Here is a 17,141-nt window from a genome sequence, read left to right as displayed (position 1 = left end):
TATCAGAAGTACAGAGTGCAATGCACTATTCACTACAGAATAAATGTGGGTAATGCACTAAACGTTCTACAGAGTGCAATGCAGGCACCCATAGGACATTTGTGTGTGAATCTTCAAGGATCTACATGTAGGATGATAAGTGCCAATAAAATTTTCTGTGTCCAGTATTAGTTGGAGCCTTTCAGAAAGGAGGGAGAAACGAGGAAAGGGCTGAATCTTGAAGGTAGGAAGAAAGGAAATCTCACCACAAGCTGGTGCAGAGATGATCATAGCCAGAGCTATATCCCATCTCTAAGAAAAAATAAATTAGGTTGATGGCAGAAGTGAGTAGCAGTAAGAATTCCACCTGAGATTTCATATGCCCAAGGGAGGACACATTGATATGGTGAACTGGAAGTAATGGGGTTTCCAGAAAATCTATAAGCAATCTGAAGATGTTACAAACTCTGCCACAATGATTACACATATGTTTTGGTGAAATTTTTTTTGGCAAGACTTCTTCACATTGCAAGAAAAAAAATCTAGTTTTTCTAACAGTGAGACTCTGTAGAAGGAAAGAAAAAGCTGTAGAAAAAAGAGCTAAAAGATTAATGGAACCTTTTACAAATAACAGGATCTGGATATACAGTTATGTGTTTTGGGTATTGCTATATCAAAATGGTAAAGATCATGACAGGCTTATTTATCAAGTATTCAACCTTGGAGAACCTTTGGTGCATGAGAATATTAATCCCCTTCTGTATACATTTATATTCATTTTGAGTTTATGCAGATACAGACAAACCTAGAGGCCAAAACTGTTACCCTGAAAATGAATTTGTACTGACTTTCACTGTTTGGATGGCTTCCAACTGGCAGTGAAATGTAATTTAGGTAAATTCACTCATGTTTTTATTTCCACTTTTCAGTAGAAAAAAGACTGTCTTGCAGAACGTCGGAGATGAACATTTTTAGGATTCAAATTGGAAAAAGGTTGTGCTGGACAAAGGAATTTAGCCAACTTAGCTCTGGAAAGTATGTGTTTTGCTTGAAATCAGTGGAAAGTGTCACTCCATGTTGTTGACAATTTTTGCTATTTTGTGATTAGATTTGATCTCAATATGGAGTAGAAAAGCAACAATTTAGAAATTCTCAGGTTTGGGGAATGAAAACTGTATGTCAGTACATTGTCCGGGGGTCACTGTATACTGGAAACCCTGGAGATGTTTTCATGTAATGCTTTGGCTTGCAGCCCCAGAATGTAGACAAAAATATAGTGAAAGAAGTAGACAGAAGATCATGACATTTTTGATGGGACCTTCTTTGCCACTCCTAAGCAAGGTCGTCTAAGTACCATAGAGTAGTAGCCACAGCTACCTTTGGGAGATGTTTCAGCTTTGCCAAATCAGTAATTTCATTTTGTGTATAACAATACACCAAAAGCAAGTAAGGATTGTATGGCTGTATGACAGAGAAGATTCACTGTCACTGTGGTGTTGTTGGGCAGGGGCAATGGCAATTAAAGTGCTGAGCTGAATAAATTCTTCTCCTCCTAAATATTCAGTGATGAAGACCTTTGTTCCTCAAACCCAGCTGCATTTTTAAAAGTACTCTGAGGTTACTGAAGCAACATCTGGGAAATGAAAAATACATTTTACCAGACACTGATGCAAGTTAACTGTCAAGATGACACTTGGAGGGAGACACATGTAATTAAGAGAATGCCCAAATCAACAGGTATTTTTGATAAAAGCTATAGAAAATGTATATGAAAATGGGCTCAAACTGAACAGATCCATGCTGCAACAGAATGAAAGCAGATTGTTTATCAGAGATTGATATTCTGTTATTTAAGATTTGTGTACCCCTACCTACTGCTTGGAAGAACTGGATTTCTGGCTGAGAGCTGGGTTTGGGAATGTTTTGACCTGTGGTGTCTCTGGAGTAGCACCGCTTCAGATGTCCTCTGTTGTTTTAAGAAACCTCAGAAATGGGGTATGTGTTTGATTTTGCTATTTCTTGGTAACAGAGGAAGGCAGGAAAACAGCAGGTGAACTGTACCTCAATTCTGGGGACAGTTCTCTACATCACTAAACATTTAAAAAGAGAATTTATTTGCCCCAGTTTATTTGGCCCTCCTCTACTTGCCCTGTTGGCTAAAATCTGCTGATTTCCTTATTTCAGAGGAAGACAACATGGAGGTTTATGATGCAGTTGTGAAGATTTAGCAGTAAACTGCAGAGAGTGTTGTATTATCAATTACTAGAGATATGATTTCATGGATTGTATCTAAAGGGATGCAATGGCATTATTCTAGACTGCTGCACAAATGTCATGTACTTACCTTAAAATGACATATAAGCATATATTTAGACACAGTATATATTTGGGAGCTCATAGAGGCTTGCTTGATAGGACAAGGAGAAACTCTTTCTGGCACCTTGTAATGATCATCTAATTTGGGGAAGAGGCTTGAAAAAGCCAGTTGAGGCAGGAAAGCTACAGTCATAGGAAACAACTGAAGGTTTATCTTGCAGCCTGAGGCGCCTGCCAGGTGCAGCCTGTTGAAGCATAAAGCTGCAATAGTTGTTTTAGATTTAAGAGAACTGGATGTTGCTTACTGGGCGTGAGGCCATTCAGCACATATTTGGTGTTGGAGGATGATGCTCATCTTAGTTGAGTATAAAATAGATAATGCTTTACTTCTCATTCTGTTTCTGTATATCTGCTATTCTTAGGCACCACTGCTTACTGTACAGCACACAAAAGATTGCTAAGATTTCAAATAAGGTTATTCAACTTTATGAAGCACGAATGTTCTTCGTTATGTGAGAGATAGTTTTAGCTTCTGACAAGAAGTGCTTCGTAGCATTGACCAGCGAAAACACTGATTTCCAACCTTGTTCACAGATGATAAATGTACAAATATTATAACTTTGGTGGAAAACTGGGATTCTCTCAATATTATAATGTCACTTCCAAATGGTGTAAGACCTCCTTTGGTTGTGATGCATTTACTTATTCTCATACACATGCAAAACTAAAAATACAGTAAACAAGTTTCCATTATAAGCTTGATTGTGGTTAGCTATCTGTACAGTGATGAAATTTGTTATAATAAGTCTTAAACTAAAGTCAAGGGAGAGAAATGGGAACTATTTCTGACTTAAAAAAAACGTGAAAAGTAGTAAGCAAAATTCTGCAGTAATGCTTTTAGGAATTTTTATTTATTTTTTTTAAGAAAAGGAAATTTGACTCTTATAAACATTTTTAAATGGCAGTTTCTGAATTTTCTACAGAAATGATTTTGTAATCTTTGGAGAGACGAAAAGAATTTTGGTGATAAATAGGTTTTCTCTGCTCCCTTCCCCCCCTCTGCTGCTGTGTCAATATAGTGACTCATAGGATTATAGAATCATAGAAACATTTAGATTGGAAAGAACTTCTGTAGGTCATTTGGTGCAAGTCCCCTCACACAATTCAGGGCTTACTTCAAAGCAAGTTTTTAACAGGCTGCTTTGGGAGATATTGGCACACTGTTCTGCATGAGAGAAGTCTACTGCGCAGGTGGTGATTGCACATAGTGGCCAAAAACAGTCTTTGAAAACAACTAATTTGGTGGGCTCTCCTTTAACAGGGCTTAATGATCAAGAAGCAATTTTCAGAGTAATGAGAAAAAAAGGAATGTAAACCATACATACCATTTTTGGCCTAGGATGTAGATTATATCAAATCGGGTTTTGAAGAAAACTGTATTGGGAGATATGAAGGACAACAAGGAAATGTAATAGTCCCTGTTTTAATTCCTTCTGGAAATTTTTGGAGAGAGTGTGCTCTAAATGCCTCTGTCTGTAGGTCAGCAAAGGCAATTATATAGACTTCAGGGACTCGTGATATATGTGACCACTTTCTGTTGAAAACCCTGCTGCCTCAAGGGGCCACTCCAGCAAGCAGTCTAGCTCTAAGAAGGAAACTTGAAGCATAAATTGCTAACCTTGAGTGAACAGGAGAGCATTCCAGCAATAAAATCCACCTATAAACATGGGGAAAGGCTACATCTTTGATAGCTTCCTGAAATGACTGCAAGTTTCTTTTTGTGCCTTCCTCTCACTTAACCATCTCAGAAGGTTAAGGCGTAGGTTATTGTGACTTTTACTTTTAAAATGATTACCCCTGTCACTCTTATTTTGCTAAGGCTATTTACTGTTCTTTTCTGCCCTCCCCTCTTCAAATGCTTTTCCCTTCTTCATATACTTAATTACATGAGTCCTACTATCCCCTCACAAAGGGAAGCCACCATGAAGTCCATAGGATTTTTAATTCAATTTAATTTTTTCTTCATGGACTCAAGGGACTATTATGCAAGATATTAGTTTTATTCACTGAAGGGATATTACTTTCCGATACTTATTTTACATTCCTTGTCTTCTCTCATTCATTCACACATTTCACCCCTCTTAATTCTTTTTTTATCTGAAAAGACGTGGCTGATGTAGGTCTTTTATGCCTTTTGTGTATGTGTGTCTATATCAGATCATTTTTTAAAGGAAAAATGTTTGGCTAAACAAGAATAATGTTGTAATAAGGGTGGAGTACATTTCTTGTTTTTAAAAGTTTCTTCCAAGATTTTCATCTTCATTTTTACTTCAAGTGTTTAGCCAAAGAAACAAAATAAACAGAAAATCCCAAAGGGTAAAATTGGTGTAAAACACCAGCAATATTTTTTTGTCTTTGCTAGATACAGACCAGTTCTTAACTGAATTTAAAAAAAAACAGGTCTATTCAGTGTCCACTATTTTTAATCTTTTCTTGCTTTTTTCATCAAGATTTAAGACCACAGTGATTGCGGGAAAAAAACAAATCCAAAGCAGGCCAAATCTTTCAGTGTGTTGGGTCGTCTTTAAACCACATTCTCTGTGTCTACACCAGTAATTACACATGACCTTAAAGTCACCCTAAAGCCTGGTCTCACTGAAAAATCTGTAGGGTGAACCTCACCCTAAAGCCTGGTCTCACTGAAAAATCACTGAACACCATGTTTCCCTTCCTCAGCAGTCCATGCTGTACCTGCAGGGTCTGTGGCAACCAGGAGGCAATAGATTTGCATTCATTCCCTTTGGAAAACATGCACATGTACAGACATGGAGCACTGCAAGTCCATCAATAGCAAGCCCACCTCAAGTCTGCTGTTGTTTGTGCTCCTGTAGCACAGAAAGCCTGGACAGACCAACCAGAAGCCCACAAATGGTTTCCTAGGAGGCCTGAGTAAGGGAATCTTGGAGATACCTTATTGCCATGCTCTAAGTGTGAGAATCAGAATGTGGTTGGCCTTGGTGAAACTTTTATTGGGATTTATTGGGGAAAGGAAGATGTGGTTGGGCTAATTTCCTTGAGTTCAACCTTGTTACTGGTTCTCAGTGACAAAAAAACCTGGACCTTACAGTGTCTTTAATGTTCAGAGAAGACTTATTCTACTGCAGAGGCAAAACTTGCAGTGGTCCACAGTCTGTGTGCCATTGTTTTTTCCATCTGCAGTGTATCAGTGAAAAGGAGAAGGAATTAGTTGAACAGGGACCCTGGTGGAGTCATCTCTGAAATATGCTAGTCTGTGACTTTCAACGTTGGCCTCATGTGGCCATTGCTAGTTGGGGAGCTTTTCTCAGGAATGTTTACTGAAAGAGCACATTTTAAACTAATAGGGAGGAACAGTTGCCAAGTGGAAGCATTCTTACCCATATCTTGTGGCTTAATGCATCCAATCAAGGCAGTTCAATTTTCCAGTTGTGGATAATGAAACCAGATGCTCCTGAATAAACTACAGAATATTGCAAAACAATTTTCTTGTTTAATTAAAATGATAAACATTTTCTATTGATACAAAATTCACCAGCAAGAAGAGAGGTGGGATTTGGCTGCCAAATTATTTGTTGTGGAACATTTGCTGTGTTTCAGTCTGCAAGGTGGTCGTTTGTGACACTGCCATATTATTTTAGACCTAAAATAAAAGGTTTACTGAACATAAAAGCCAAGCAAAAAAGAAACATCTGTCTCCCTACAATACCTGGCGATTTGTCTGATAGATCTAGGTAACAGATTACATCCACATTGTTTAAATTATTCTTCAAATACCAACTGGTAAACCTGAAAGATTTTTGGCTTCTAAACAAAAGACCAAGAAGAAATGTTGTGACAATTTATGAAGGAAAAATAATGGTCGTGCTTTGTATAGTAATTTCAAAAATATACCTAAGGAGACCAAATTTACCTAAACCTTTTTTGAAGTCATAAGCTGGTCCTAGTATCATATCTAATGAAAAGACATTCACACTAAGTTTCTTATAAATTCATTAATACAGTTAGACAAACATCTTTCTGACTTCAATTCAGAAAGATGTGAAAACCACAATTTTAGAATCTTTTGCACAGAAAGACTTGCACAATTTTGGAGATTTGGTTGATGGTTTACTTGTAGCATATGGTATGATAATAAACAGAAATCATGTGGTTAGTTCTTTTTCTGAAAGCCAAATGGAGAGGGCTTAATTTCCTTTAAATATTGTGCAACAGAAGAAGGGAAATGTGAAATATACCATGCCTACTGGTATGCATAGACCAACTGGTCATAGTAGGTTTTCTATTGATGAATATTTTGACTAGTAAAATAATATTTAACTGAATGAATTAGTCTTTCTTGCTACCTATTGTGAAACTGTAAATATTTCAAATCACATATAAATTTATTTTCTGATGCTTTTATATGTTTTTCTTTCATTCAATAAGTTGATCACTTCCATAAATAATAATATAGGGTGTGGGGCTGTCAGATGTGACTTAATACCTAAGTTATAGTCTATTGTTTCTGTTTCCTGTACCTCCTAGCTAGACAGTCTTCAGAAAAGACTAGATTCAAAGAAAGAGTTAGGTATGGCAGTACCTCACTTGTAAGTGGCTACAACAGAATATGCAGCTGTCTGCTTGATACATATCTTGTTGTACTATCAATTCTTAATTGTTCTAGAGTACTTTCTTCCATTTCTTATTCCCCGCTGCCATGTGTGCCCTGTTCTCTGGCTGGCAATGCAGTTAATCCATATTGTCTAGGCCCAGTTCTTTATTCCCATTCTTCCAGGTCTTTGGAAACTAAGCTTGAGCAAAATTGTTCCTCATCCTTTCTGTTTTATGCCACGGTTTTCACAAATCTGCACAAATATGTCTGCCTCACCTCAGACCTGTCTAAGGATATTTATTGTACTCAGTAACTGCTTTGCTGACAACCTGGTTGGAGTCCTCCTTCCTAAAAAGAAGCACTGGCCCTTCCCATGGTATTCATGCAGTTATCATGCCCCAACCTTGTGCCTCTTGGCTTGGCATTGGACAAGAGAAGGAGGATGAACATGTGACACACCTGGCCTTACAGGACTGAGATACTTTTAGCTGGACAAAGAGAGGTTAAATCATAGGTGATTTTTTTTGAGTTACAGCTTTTACTTATATGTGGATATGCTGTCAAAGTCCTGCAAAGTATTGTCAGCTGGTCATTGGTCCAAGTTCCACACAACAGTGGACAGCCATTTTCAAATGCGCACAAAGTTGGTCATAAATTCCTATTCCATTTTTTACAACTGCCTGAAGATGCCTGTTTTGGACTTGAAACACCTAAAATAATAGCTCTGGTACAAATGAGAATGTGAAACAGAATTGCTTTATGAATCTTTCTTATTCATTTAATTTTTGAAATCATGCAATCTATGGACAGATGGTTTAATCCAAATTAAGATGGGAGACTCCTGTGCAAATTTGTTTTTCTTATAAACCAGTCATCTGCCTCACAAGGAGCCTCACTTTAGAATTCAGCAGGCGGGAGATATGAAATCTGGAGTCTGATGTTCCTTTATGTCATCTGCAGTATTTCTGTGTATAAGGAAAAGTTATCCAAATGTATCTGAACTTCATTTGAAAAATAAAAAGCTGTACTTAAAAGCGCTAAGAAGTGCAGAGTATGCTGGCAAAATTAAAAGACAGGCGAACTCAAAGAGATGCTCTTCATTTAAGAAAACAAAACCAAGCTTACAGTCAGCATGTGGTTACCCCTGAATATAACACTCCATCCATCTCTTACTCCCTGTCATTAAGTGGTAGTGCTTTTCCCCCCACTCCCATTCCAGTCATGCCATAGTTAAGTCAGGCAGCCGTTTCCAGCTTGCAATATTCTGGTAGAGAGTTAACAACATTGTTGACAAGGAACACTTGAAAAATCATTAGAACTTATGACAAATTAAAGGAGTCAGTGCAACCAGAGAAGACTACACTTTTCTTTTAAGATGCAGCCACTAGTTTCTTGCGATGGACTTGATAGACAGGGGTAGCAAACTATTCCCCCAGAGTTATTTAGCAGCAAAGTCTCAGACCGACGTGAAGGCATTTTGAAGATCTGCAAAACTCTTAACAGAAGGCTACATACCACTTATGTATGTACCACCAGTTATTGGAAAATAATTCACTTTTCAGATTTGTATCTGAACGCAAAGGGAGTCTAGATGTGTACACAACAAAGCTTATATATTGCTTTTCTGGAAATGTCTTAAAGGATATGCTATGGGACAGATTCCTTTGTATGAATAATGACAGCTTTCAAATTCAAAGCAGAAGTGAATTTAACATAGCCTAAAATAATGGAATTAGTATTAGTGATGGAAGCAGCAGGGAGGAATATTGCAAGATTTGTGCTTAGGACAGAGGGGAAAACAAACCGACTCAATAAACAAAATGCAAAATATTCTGGAAGAGTCTCAAACTCACAAAGGATTTTTCTGCTCTGGAACAGCTATCTCACTTTAGGTGAGTGCGTGTACTTAAGTGGCCTCATGTTAGAAATGCCTCAAGATTAGGCATTCAGCCAGAAAATGCAAAGCAGTCCATCAATCATCTCAAATCAATGAGGTAGAGTCCAAAAGACAGTAGAAAAAGAAAAGAGTAGAGAACTTTCTTGCTCGAGGGAAAGACACATATGCCTGAAAGGAAAGAAAGTAGAATCTTGCCAATTAGTGACACAGATAAATAATTTGATACCCAAGATGTGAAGACAAAGACTTCAGTTACATATTTATGTATCAGTATACACGGAGTATATAAATCAGCCATGTATAGCAGGGCTAGTCCTGGTCACAACTGTAGTACTGACAAAAAAAGCTATATTAAAAAAATGCTAAAATATAAACCCTGAAATATACAATAAAATAAAAGCCTAAAGAATACAAAGACCAGAATGTTACCGAGCCCTTGCATTCAAGGGACCAATGTAAATTTCTCAGGCAGAAGGTTGCTTTAAACTGGGGTAAACATTCAAATGAGGTCTACCACACATTGAAGATGCACAGAATGCTGTTATTGAAAGGGATTAATGAGTTGTAAAGATCAAGATCTATATCTAGGCCAAAACATATAAATACAAAATGGGCTCTTCACATCCTCAGATTAAAACCTGAGGTTAAATTAGAGAGTCTAGATGATAGGCCAACATAATTTCACAATTGTTATATTCTGAATGAACCTTCTCTATCATTAAGCCAGACAAAACTGTCCACATCTGAAGGGGCTATATAAAATCTAGTGACTAATGTCTCCATGTTAGATAATTACTTTATGTATACAGACAGAGGACTTGCCAACGGAGTTAGTTGAAAGATGATTGTAAGAAAGGTATGTTTTAGACATTCACAAAGGCTTGTTTGTATTGATGTAGTAAGTTGCCAAGTGAACTGTAATAATCTTCAATGTTTTTCTAGAAAGGTGATTTAGCAATCACTGTTTATATCCTTACCTCATGCAGGGGTAATACTGATAAGCCAAGGAGAGTACTCCAAACACATAAGCATTGAAGCCTCCTGTAAAACAAAACATGGGCTTAAACTACAAATATGGATCTGGATGGCAGCAGAACAGGCGAAGACACAGGATGAACAGTGAAAGGATTCAGATTTCCCGAACATAACATCTAAAAGCATGTGTGCATTCATTTAATTTTTATCACAATTTTTTCTCCTTATGCTTTAGCAGTTTCAAATTATTTGCGTTGCTCGCTAGGAACAAGAGACATGCCTGGTACTGAGAAAGAGAACCAAGTGTTTTGGAGCTTCCCAGGGCTTCCATAGTACTTATTTATTTTGAGCAACCATTTATCTGCAATTTAAGAGATGGGATAGTTCTGATCCATAATGTGACAGCCACTGGGGAATAATCAGCTGGCAGGATAGAGTTACTGCCGGTTGGAGACAGAAAGTCTAACTGTTATCTTTGGACTTAAAAGTGCCTCAATAATTACATGGGAAGTCTCTTTACCATTTGGACAGATCACAAACCACTTGTGGGTTTTGCTAGTGAAATTCAGTGCCAGCCATCTGGCTGCCTGGCTGTAGCACTGGGCTTTGACCGAAGCCTTCAAAACATTTGTTAGAGTGCCATGAACAACTGCCATTACCACAACAATATGAGAATTTGGAGTGCTTATGTTATTTGTGAAATACCTGAGGTAGATGCTGATGAAGGCTGTCCAAATAAGGAAGGCTTCCTGATGAAACCTTTAAGATGGCCTCTTTTTCTGAGGGAAGATCATGTTATCTCCTGGGTTAGGGTAACTAATTTAAAAACATTTCAAGTGGAATGCATTTTGGGAGATTTAGGAGTAAAGGACCAGAAGAAACACTGGGAGTGGATATATAGTGCAACACAACAATCACTATATCCAGTGAGGAAGAAATAAAATCCCAGTAATGTTATCAGAAGCACGGCCTGTTAATCCTTGTATAAATTCTTGACTTGGGTCTATATTTGGTGGTTGAACAGAGGTCGTACTGCATGGTCAGAAATAGAGAGAGACGGGTGTCAACTATACACAAGTTTACTCAAGAATAATGAATCTTGAGTTTAAATTTATTTGCTTTCACCCATATTGCCCAAATGAAGCTGATCATCTATTAGAGCCTGTGAAGAAGGCATAAATGATGAAGTTAATAAGTTAGGAGATCCAGCTGAAATTTTTCTCAAATGCAGAAGATGGGAAAAAACCCCATTTGTACTTAATCCAGATGGAGGACTGGATCATGGAGGAGCATTAGGGCACTGTGATTCCGGTAAGCACTGCAAAACCCAAAGCCGCAAGTATCATGCCAAAGACAGAGAACTAGACTCAAAAGCCTTGCTTATACCAACACATCCACTCCCTAGAAGCAGATTTCAGCTATTATCCTAAATCAAATGCAAACTTAGTTACTTAGAAGTATACATCAGTCATGTAAATAAAAAATGGCTTCATGAATTTAAGTCCTCAAAATGGGCTACTCAGAGTATTTTGAGTACAGACATTTTCCATCTCTTCCTTTTGTCTTGTTTATTCTGTAGGAATTTTTGTCCTCATCTATGTTTGAAATTAAGTGGCCAGGTCCAAAGTGAAGTATTGTGAATAGGCAGTCACCCTTTCATTTCCAGCCCTGGTTTTTTGACGTAGAGAGATGTGGTTTGCTCAGATAAGGCCTGGACAAACAGTGAATCGCCGGTGGTCCTAAACAAACCTTTAAGCCACTTAAGATTTTGCACATCATTAAGTACACGTCATTTTCCATTTAGAAGGTATTGTTTGATCTGGTCATTCACACTGTGTGTGGGACTAAGAAGCACGCATGTTTATATGCCTGTCCGTGAACATTACTTGCTTGCCTTTTCTTGCACGTGTAAGAGCTGGATTGGAAATGCTTGAGGGCCCTGGTGGTCTCTTCATGCCTCACAGGAACACTCAAGAGCCTGCTTAAATTCCATCTCCTCAGAGGTGTTGGATGGAAGCACGCAGGCAGCCACTGGAGTAGAATTATTGTTGGTTTTGGAGCTTTTTTTTGTTGTTGTCCTATTGATCTCAGGCCTGCAAGCATAGTAGCAAGGAATTAAGAAGCTGGCCAGGGATAAGCTTTCTAGAAGACAAAAAGATGCTTAACTTTTGAGAAGAAAGTGGTGTAGAGTAGGTATCAGTTTTGAAAGTGAATAATGATCTAGGCCTTTAAAGATTTTTTAAAATACGCTTTTCTTTAGTCTTCTTCTTTAAGAAGATGACTGAATACTAGGACTTCTTGTTTTCGTGGTTCTGCTCAGCTTTCTTTTTTTTTATTTTGTGTCCCTAGGCCTTAAGTTTTTAAAAGACTTCCCACAGGCAAGAAGTGTGCAAGGTGAACGTTACTGCAAAGCCAGAGAGGTGCCGCACATCAACACAGAGAGGGACGTTCTCCTGAGCCGTGGGGTTTGCTCTGCTAAATGGGCACATGAAGGAGAGGGAGGTAATCCAGTACACCCAGCATGGCTTTACTAGGGGCAGGTCCTGCCTGACTAACCTAGTGGCCTTCTATGATAAAGTGACTTGGTCAGTAGACAAGGGGCAACCTATGGATGTGATCTATCTGGATTTCTGTAAGGCCTTTGACACGGTCCCCCACAACATCCTGATTGCCAAATTGGAGGGGTACGGATTTGATGGGTGGACTGTTCAGTGGATAAGGAACTGGCTAGATGGTCGCATCCAGAGGGTGGTACTCAATGGCTCAAAGTCCAGATGGAGACCAGTCCCAAGTGGTGTTCCTCAAGGGTCCGTGCTGGGGCCGGTGCTGTTTAACATTTTTATCAATGATATAGACAGGGAGATTAAAGGCACCATCAGCAAGTTTGCGGACGATACCAAGCTGTGTGGTATTGTCGATACACCAGAGGGATGGGATGTCATCCAAAAGGACCTGGACAGGCTGGAGAGGTGGGCCCAGGTGAACCTCATGAGGTTCAACAAGAGCAAATGCAAGGTTTTGCACCTGGGCCGGAACAATCCTCGCCACCAATACAAACTAGGGGGTGAGGTATTGGAAAGCAGCCCTGAGGAAAGGGACTTGCGGGGGCTGGTGGATGAGAAGCTGGACATGAGCAGGCAGTGGGCACTTGCAGCCCAGAAGGCCAATCCCATCCTGGGCTGCATCAAAAGAAGCGTTGCCAGCAGGTCCAGAGAGGGGATTCTGCCACTTTACTCTGCTCTGGTGAGACCTCACCTGGAGTACTGTGTGCAGGTCTGGAGCCCTCAATATAAGAAGGATATAGACCTGATGGAGAGGGTCCAGAGGAGGGCCACAAGGATGATCAGGGGGATGGAGCACCTCTGCTACGAGGACAGGCTGAGGGAGCTGGGGTTGTTCAGCCTGGAGAAGAGGAGGCTCTGGGGAGACCTAATAGCAGCCTTCCAGTACCTGAAGGGGGCCTACAGGAAGGCTGGGGAGAACCTGTTTAGAAAGGCCTGCAGTGACAGGACAAGGGGCAATGGCTTCAAGCTGGAGGGGAACAGATTTAGATTGGAGATTAGAAGGGGGTTCTTCACTGTGAGGGTGGTGGAGCACTGGAACAGGTTGCCCAGGGAGGTGGTTGAGGCCCCTTCCCTGGAGATATTCAAGGAGAGGCTCGACGAGGCCCTGGGCAACCTGGTCTAGTTGGGGGTGTCCCTGCTGACTGCGGGGAGGTCGGACTAGATGACCCTTGGAGGTCCCTTCCGGCCTGGGCAATTCTATGATTCTATGATTCTAAATAGCAGAGCTGTTAAGAGAGCGATTTGGCTCTTACGTGTGTGTGTGTGTGTGTGCGTGTTACATACGTGTGAGAATGAGCCACGGCTTCGCGGCCTCCCCCTCCTCTTGCTGGCGGTCTGACCGTCATGTCACTACTCGCCCTCCTCCTACACTCTCTTGGCTGCAGGACCTGACCCACAGCCACCTCTGGACACAGGCAGGATGTGCGTGGCAGCTGGAGGATACTGAGCCGTCAGCTTCCAGGATGATCTCTGGCAGGAGCAGCGCACGGGCTTGCTGCTAGGTCTCTTGCTGGCCTCTCCTATGGCTCCTTGCCCGTTTCCCCAGAGTCGTCTGCAGCTGCCTTAGCACAGGCTGAGGCTGCAGAGGCCTCTCTCATTTCTGGATGACGAGCTCCTTCTATTCCCTTCGGACTAGAAGAAATCTTCATACCCAGTTTCTGTTGTTGCTGGAACAAAAGAACCTACAGCCAGTTAGAAGGGCTCTGAGAGAAGGGGTTGTTTGCACCTATTTAGGTGCTGATTAACATTGGTAGAGACACTTGGCACTGTGTCACTGATTCTGACCATCACTAAATTTCTAAGGTTAAGGGTTCTTTTATACAGATTATGATGTCTTTTCTTGGTGGTTTAATTAATTAATTTATTTATTACTATTAAACTTATGGTGCCAAGTCCTTGCTGGATCTAAGTGGGCTCCAAACTTTTTTTTTTTTTTTCCACTGATGGTCTAGCTAAGGAAAGCCTCCATCACTTGAGAGTGATGCTGCATTCACATTATTCTGAAAGGCATGACTGTATGAAATTGAAAGTACTAAAGCAGAGCAGATTGACCCAGTGTCCATTCTGGTCAACAGAAAACATTAAACCACGTCCATTTTGGATCAAGCCTCAAATGCAAGGAATTGTGACTCCTACTCTTCGAGTTCTCCATTTTAGAGGCTTTTAACATCTGGCTGACCTGATGCTAATGTAATAAGCCACAGAGATGATTACCTTCCTTGTCGAACAGCCTCTGGGGTTTATGTTTAAAGAGCTCTAGAAACAACAACATTGATTTTTTAACTGCTCACTGTTTAGCGATGGCTCAGAAAACTCTCATTTGAAAATCAGGAGGTATAATGAACTTTTATTTCTCTGTTTGAGTACATTCAGACATTTTTTTCCTTAAAAAGTGGTTAGACGAGCCAAAGTAAACTAAAGCTCCAAAGCAAAATACAAGTTTCTTATTACTGCATTCTCCAGTCAACTTATTTATTTGTGATATCTTCAGCAGGAATAATAATTAAGAAATGTCTTCTTTCCTAGCTTTGTTACAAACATCTCGGGTAACACTGTAGGCTTTCATTAAAAGAAAGCTCTCCTTGCAGCTTTTTGCTCTGCTCATTTTTTGCTGTATACTAAAACCTGTCTGTAAGACCCCCACTGGGACTGGGAAAAAAAGTATCCTTTGTAGGCAGGTGGTCTTTCCTTGAGCATTTTCTGATTAGAAACACATGTTCATGAGTGTGAGGAGGCTTCTGTAATGGGAGAGTAAAGCGGAGGCCAAGGAACTGGTTGTGCTGCACAGGCAACGCAGTTGAAGCAGATCAGGTTCGTCGTGACATTATTCTGCACCTCCTAACACATTTATTTTTAATTTGATCTGCTGCAGTTCTCTGCTAAATACTGTATGTTATATTGATAGCTGACAGATTTTGAACTGGCCAGAGCATGCCCCCTCATCATGAAAAGGCTTCATACAAGGACACTGTTGCAGGGGCTGCATGGGGACTCCCATGGCATGTGTCAACAAAGTGGACTGATGCTCCAGGAGCCAGTGTTTTTCTCTTTGCTTTCCTATAGTGGCGATATCAGTGTGGTTGACCCATATCCATGTAGTTTCTTCAGTGGGAAATACATTTTCCTGAGAAGAAGAAAGTTTCTTCATAGTAACAAACAGGTAAGAACAGAAATAAGCAAGTGGCCCCTCAGTCAGCAGGGCCAACCCTCCCAGCGCTGAGATTGTCTCCAAGCACCAGGGTGTAGGGGGGCTCTCAGGAGCCCTGTGAGCAGCCTCATGCACTGTGGGAACACGAGGAGGGACAGAGGAGCCTCTGCTTGTTCCTGTGCTGCTACTGCTGTCACCTGCTGCTCTGCATCACTCCCCACTCTCAACAGCCTCCTCCCGCCGCCCAGAGCCATCGTCACCCTCATGGCATTTACCAGCACCCGGAGTGACTGGAAGGAGCTGTAAGTTGTGGGGAGAAAGAGCACTGCTGCTGTAAATGGCCAGAGGCAGCTGTGACGAGCCAGGGGAAAGCACTCATGGGCTAAAAGGTGTTGAGTGGGAGTAGGAACTAATGCGGAGCACGTCACACAGGGACTGCAGCTTATAGCTCTGTGTCTAAGGTTCTTCAATGAAACAGTATGAGTTCTTGGCATTCCTTCCCCTTCAGTCCTTCTTACTTCAAAAATCAGGTTAAAACATTTGAGTAGTTCCAGTCCTCAAGTGCCTTTTCTTTGTGTGCCAGAGACAGACAAGCTTTCCTGTAGCTCATCAGGAAAGGATCAGAGACTGCCCTTGCTCACTGTTGCATAAAAAAACACGGGATGTTCCCTGAGAAGTCAGAGGCACACATGGCTGTATAAAACATTGAAGGGATCAATTCAAAAGGCATTTGCTGTTAATATAGTGAAGAACTGATGTGTTGATATATTGGTGGTCAAATCCAGGAGCCAGCAACTCAGTCAAAGACAGATAACTTCATAGCTTTCTGCATTCTGTTGCTGCAGAGCTGACTCTGAGATGTACAGACCTTGAAGCACTGCTCTCTACTGCCTGGCAATGCTTCTCAAGGCCATTTAAAAGCTAAAAGTCAGTGGAACCTCCTGGATTTTGGCTCTGTACCATCTTGTCCTGGGTGTCATATTTGCGAGACATACGAGTGAGCTGTTTTTCCCTTACACAAGCGGAGGAATCCTCTTTGGTGGATGAATTCTTAGCTGTCCCTAATGTGCCAATATCTATCCTATATCCCTTACTGGACCTGATCAAAGTACATAGGTCAGGGGAGAAAAATCTACCCCAGTGTCAAACACATAAATTTTAAATGACCAATAATCAAATACTAGCCATCCAAATATTCATAATAAAACATGGTCCATGCTATTCATGGAACCAGCACATTCATTAAGTTCACTCAAGGATAAGATACTTAGTTGTAGTCAGTAGCAAAACTCCCATTGACTTCAGCGGGAACAGAACCAAGCTCCTTGCCTGCACCACCAGACGGCTACAGCCATTTATTAATAAAGTCCTGGTGCAGCTGGGATGATGACACATTTTTGTTGCATTGCCTGGAATAAAGTAATAATAAGCTAAGAAAATTTTACTTTGGGTTCTCAAATCAAACAGGGTTTTTTCATTTTGTTTTGTTATACGTTTGCAGGATGTACTCACTGATAAAGAGGTTAGTTTCCATTCCATCACACAGCAAAATGTACTTAAAAGATTGACAGACTCTTGGTGAGTCATGAAATTTCAGTGGAGCTGACCAAAATGTTCCTCATAAAACAGCAC

This window comes from Calidris pugnax, unplaced genomic scaffold (assembly GCF_001431845.1).
Source record: "Calidris pugnax isolate Ruff unplaced genomic scaffold, ASM143184v1 scaffold31, whole genome shotgun sequence".
NCBI lineage: Eukaryota > Metazoa > Chordata > Aves > Charadriiformes > Scolopacidae > Calidris > Calidris pugnax.
The sequence above is the reverse complement of the archived record's forward strand: the minus strand, read 5'-3'. Positions refer to the sequence as shown.